Here is a 6,161-nt window from a genome sequence, read left to right on the forward strand (position 1 = left end):
AACACACTTTTTGAACTGAGTCACCCAGAGGCAATCTCTCATGCATTATACTTCTAGTTTTGTTGAATGACAATTTACCCCATTGAAAATTAATTCAGGGTATTTGCAGAGTGTAAAAAATCCCCTTTGACTTTGCAACTTCCTGATAATTGATATTTAGATGCTGTTTTCAAAAAAAAGTAGAAGTGTTTGAAATGTCTTCTTTCTTACACTGATAGTGGATCTTAGTCATACCAACGCCAGTTGATCAGGCTATACAGGAAGGAAGTGGTTGCAAGTCTGAAAAGAAGTTTCTGAATTAGTATTTCGGGAGTTTTTCAATTGGATGACAAAAAGATGTGGCAGTCTTTCTACTTACTATTGCAATATCACCTTCTTTGGTCCTCAGAAAGAGCAGAGCACAAAACTGCAAGCATGTAAGCAACAGAAAAATCAGATGGATAAATTTGCATTTACACAAAGATTCCTATGATAAAATAGAATTGGTCTTCATTTATGTTTTAACATGATGCCTACTAATGTAGCAACTTGTGTGGTCTGCATGACATTCATCCATGATGTCAATGAGAAATACTGCCTGGGATTCACATTTAGTGGCTTAGCAGCGATGCCTGTCCCAGGAGTCAATATAGTATAACCCCATTAGAGGCCCATTAGAAACACACTACCTCTCCTTTATCAAAACAGCTTCTCTCTTGATCCAATGTAGATGATCTCACAGTTCCCTACTTTGGATTCCACCTGACCTTGATATTTCTGACTCAACCTTTGCAGTCCCACTTGGAGAAATGGGCACTGCTGAGGTAAGTTGGAAAACCACAGAAGTGTCTGGACATGGAGGTTCCCCAGCTAGCCAACAGAGAACATTACACTGAAGACTCCCAAAATCAGTTGGAACATCAGGATGGAGTGCAAACCCCTCTACAGGCCCAATCATTGATAGGTCTATAGCCTTTCAGACTTGCTGCTCTGTCAGAGGGCAAGGAGGCTTTCGCAGCAGTGGACCAGTCACTAGGAGGCCATCTCAATTGTGCCAGTGGCCTCATTTCACGAAGTTTGAAGGGAGCTAGCACCAGCTCAAAATGAAATGGATTCCTATTCACTCTAATTGATTATCTGCCACTGGTCACAAACTAACAATTAAAAAATATTCCCTTTATGTCTCCTGCATCTCAACCAATTCCCAAAATATTCCACTCCAAAGTTTCTAGGATCCAGTTTATATCAAATACATGAAAATAGTCTTCTGCTGCAATTTTCATGTTGCTCAGCTAATTCTCTTGTTGAAGCCTGCCCAATCTCTGACTGTTGGAATGCAATTGGCAATCTTTCTATAGATTGAAGATAATCTCTGCCTGCGCTAGCTCCGAACCAGTGAAGAGTAAAGTGACACAACTGCACGCTTCAACAAGATATAAATTTCAGTTACGCAAATGAATAAATATTTTGGCATTTTTGCTGCTATAAACTATATAAGAAGAAGAATGTCAGTTAGTGTTTAGAAATAGTGACAGCCACACCTGGGCTGTTTTTCATCTCTCCACTGGGCTCTTTACACCAAGCAAGTTACACTTTTAAGGGATACTGTGTTTGAAATCAATCATTACAGCAGAGATCTGTGACAAATGCGGGAGCTTTCCTCACCTCTATGACATAGTGCAGCAGTCAGTCGGATGTTAAGGTCTGCCTTATTCTTGAGAAGAGTGAAATTTACTGTTTATTACAACGATATGTTAAGTAAAGAAAATCAAGGGGGAATACCTTAATATAGAAAAGGCCAAATGCTGAAATCTGGTTCTGTTTAGCATGAAAAGTGGAAGATGACATAGTTGTACACTTTAGGGAGACCCAGCTATGATCATTGATCTGTGATAAGTTAAGCCATCAATGACAAACGTACACTGGGATGCTCCTATGATGTTCAACCACCTCCCCCCTACACAAAGAAAAGTGTAGGTAGGCATGCCAGGAGCAGCACCAAGTGTCAATGAGGCATTAAAATGATGTGTTAACCTGGTTAATTTACAACACAGGACTACTTACTTGTCAAAACCACAAGCAACAAGTGATAGATGGTGTTAAGCAATTCCATAACCAATAGAATATATCTAAGTTCAGCATTTCTGCCATATTCAGTCATAGACGGCAGTGGAAAACTAAACAATTCACTGGAGGAGGAGCCTCCACAGATATCGCAATGGCGGAAGAGTCTAGCACATCAGTGCAAAAGATAAAGTCGAAGTATTTGCGACAATCTTCAGATAGAAGTGCTGGGTGGATGATTCATTTCAATTTCTTCCGGTGATCTAGAAAATCACAATTGCCAGTCTTCTGCGAATTTGATTCACTCCACATGATAGCAAGAAACAGTTGGAGGTCCTGGGTACTGCAAAATCTATGGGCCCTAATAACATCCTGCAATAGTACCGGAGATTTGTGCTCCAGAACTTGATGATCCCCGAGCCAAGCTTTTCCAGTGCAGTTACAACACTGGCATCTACCCAACAGTGTGGAAAATTGCCCAGGTATGTCCTGTACTCAAACAGCAGCACAAATCCAACCCAACTAATTACCATCCTATCAGTCATTGTTAAGGCCATGGATTGTGTCATTAATACCGACTCAGCAGTAAGCTGCTCACTGAGGGGCAGTTTGGGTTCCGCCCGGGTCACTCCACTCCTGACCTCATTACAGCTTTGGTTTAATTATGGATCAAAGAGCTGATTTCTAGAGGTCGGGTGAGAATGACTGCCCTTGACATCAAGGCTGTATTTGACTGAGTGTGGCACTCAGAAGCCTGGGCAAAACTGGAGTCAATGGGAATCAGGGGAACACCTGGCATTTGGGAAGATGGTAGTGCTTGTTGGAGGTCAATCATCTCAGCATCATCTCTGCAGGAGTTCCTCAGGACTATGTCTTAGGCCCAAACATCTTCAGCTTCTTATTCAGTAACCTTCTCTCCAACTCCAGGAAGCAGTCCATGTCCAAAGGCAGCAGGTCATGGGCCGAAAAGTGGCAGTAACATTCATGCCACACAAACCTGGGCAATTACCATCTCCGAGAAGTGATAATAAATCCATCACCCCTTGACATTCAATAGCATTACCATCACTGAAATTGTATCAGAGATAATGGCAACTGCAGATGCTGGAGAATCCGAGGTAACAAAGTGTGGAGCTGGATGAACACAGCAGGCCAAGCAGCATTTAAGTGCTTCTTGTGTGTTCCTAGGAGTTATGTGCTCCAAAGATGCTGCTTGGCCTGCTGTGTTCATCCAGCTCCACACTTTGTTACCATCACTGACATCTCTGTGATCAACATTCTGTGTGTTGCCATTGACCAGAAACTCAACCGGACCAGCCATGTACATACTACAGTGTGCTGTAAACACAGGTCAGATGCTTGGAAGCCTGCAGCGACTAACTCACCTTCTGGCTCCCTAAACCTGTGCCCTATCTACAGGACACAAGTCAAGAGTATGATGGACTACTCTCCACTTGCCTCAATAGGTGCAGCTCAAATCACAAAACTCAAGAAACTTTGTATCATTTTGCATGAAACAGCCTACTTAATTGCCACCACATCCAACTTCACTCCCTCCACGACCAATGTTTACCATCTATAAGGTGCATTGTAGAAATTCACCAGGACTCCTTAGTTAGCACTTTCAAAACCCACGAACAACACCACTAGCAAGTTCCCCTCCAAGTCACACACCATCATAATGATTTTCATTTGTTTCAACATCACTGGGTCATAGAATTTTAGAGTTGGACAGTATGGAAACAGACACTTTAGTCCAATTGATCCATGCCAACCAGATATCCCAAATTAATCTAGTTCCCTCTAAGCCTTTCGTATTCATATATCCACTCAGATACCTTGTAAATGTAATTGTACCAGCCTCCACCACTTCATCTGGCAGTTCATTCCATACACACACCACCCTCTACATGAAAAAGTTACCCTTAGGTCCTTTTTAAATCTTTTCCCTCTCACCTTAAAGCTACGATCCCCAGTTTTGGGCTCCCCTACCCTGGAGAACAGACCCTGATTATTCACCCTATCTAAGCCCCACATGGTTTTATAAACCTCTATAAGTTCACCCCTCAGCCTCTGACGCTGCAGGGAAAATAGCCCCAGCCTATTCAGCCTCTCCCTGTATAACAAACCCTTCAATCCTGGCAACATCCTTGTCAATTTTTTCTGAACTCTTTCATGTTTAACAACATCTTTCCTATTCTAGGGATACTAGAATTGGTCCAAATCATGGAACTTCCCCATCTGTGGTCTTGTGGGTCTATGTACACCAAATGGACTGCAGTTCAAGACGCAACTCACCGCCGCCTTCTCAAGGGCAAAAAGGAATGGGCAATATCATAGAATCCCGACAGTATGGAAACAGGCCCTTCAGCTCAACAAGAGCCTCAGACCATCCCACCCAGACCCATCCCCCTAATCTACACATCCCTGGACACTATTGGCAATTTAGCATGGCCAATCCACCTAGCCTGCACATCTTTGGACTGTGGGAGGAAACCAGAGCACCCGGAGGAAACCCATGCAGACACAGGGAGAAAGTGCAAACTCCACGCAGACAGTTGCCTGAGAGTAGAATCAAACCCATGTTGCTGGCACTGTGAGGCAGCAGTGCTAACCACTGAGCTACCGTGCCACCTACAGTAATATAGATACAGCCAGAGGCACCCATGTCTCATTAGCGAATGAATAAAAAAGCCACAGCAAGCTAAGGAAGGTAAGATGACAGGTTTCCTGTGCCTCATCACTCCACTGGTGGAGGTTCTAACCACTTGATCAACATGTATTGCACTATTCACAATGGATTTGCAGGACCGCAAAACTGGCAGGTGGGCAGAACAAAATGGATCAATCCAATTAGATCATGCAACATAAAAAGACAGCTTTGGCAGATTATGCATTATATATTCCATTTATATTCTAATTATGTACACCACATAAACACAAGTTTATGTGTTGTTAGCTTTTGGAATAAAAGAAGCTACAATTATTCAACTGGATCAAAGCTTTTTTTTGGTTCCCTTATGTATAGGATGGGCCAAAGGACTAAAAGCTAATGATGATATTCAACAACTGCACAGCAAAATAGTTTGTACAGGGTGGGAAAATAGACTGGGAAAGTTTAGGATGACACTTGACAAGCTTCATCACCTTGAATGAGACCTGCTAAAGTTCCTTTACAGACCGAAGATGGCATCTGAGGCTTGCTTTTTCCGTAGTTGTGTTTTCTGTACTGGCCAGCAGTTTTGTCTATTGTATCTGCTTTCTTTGTGCTAGCTGTTTGTCACACTGTATAAGAGAGAGAGCTTCATTCCAAGTCAAGGACTTCGTCTTGACTCAGAATCGGTGCCAGGAACAAACTTAAGCCTCCAGGCCAGCCATTGGTCAAGGTGGCCCCAGCAGGCAGAAGGACGTGAGACTCGTTGCTTTTTCTAGAAGGTCATGAGACTTTTTTGTTCCTTTTCCCTTCTGTTTATGATTTATTTATTATTACCACGATAATCTTTTCTTATTAATTAATAAACATTCATATTTAAGCAAAGTCCTATTAGACAACCCTTCGCTTAATGATATTTACCCGAATCTGAAAAGAACTGCTTAGATACACACTGTGATCCAAGACACCTTAACAATCATTAGACTGAATTTTCAAATCCACGTTGAATTTATCATGTAAAATATCTTAAATTGGTCATTATGCCATGCTCTATCCATAGCAAGAGATTGACTTAAATTGTTTAAAGTTACAGTATTTTATGCTAGAAAAAAGTTTGAGGCGTTTGAACTTAACTGCAACTTAGCTAATTTGACATGGAGTGTAGTACTTCAGTGAAGGCAAATGAACTGAGGTTAGGAAAAATAATTGGAACAATTTCAGAGTAGTATTTAGTGAGTTTCATCAGCGAATATACAACACATGGTGATCTGCAGGGATCAATGCCTACTTAGGTACGTGGAGCAATATCTGTGACTCTACAAGTTACCTCATGCTCCCTGAGTTAGGCAGTGGGAAATTAAACTGAAAATGTGTGTGTGATTTATTTGTTTTACTGCTCTGGAAACACGTCAACAGCTCACTGAATTCTTCATGTTTGAGTCTTTGGTGGGCTATTCAATGATGG

The sequence above is a fragment of the Stegostoma tigrinum genome, chromosome 12 (genome assembly GCF_030684315.1).
Source record: "Stegostoma tigrinum isolate sSteTig4 chromosome 12, sSteTig4.hap1, whole genome shotgun sequence".
Taxonomy (NCBI): Eukaryota; Metazoa; Chordata; class Chondrichthyes; order Orectolobiformes; family Stegostomatidae; genus Stegostoma; species Stegostoma tigrinum.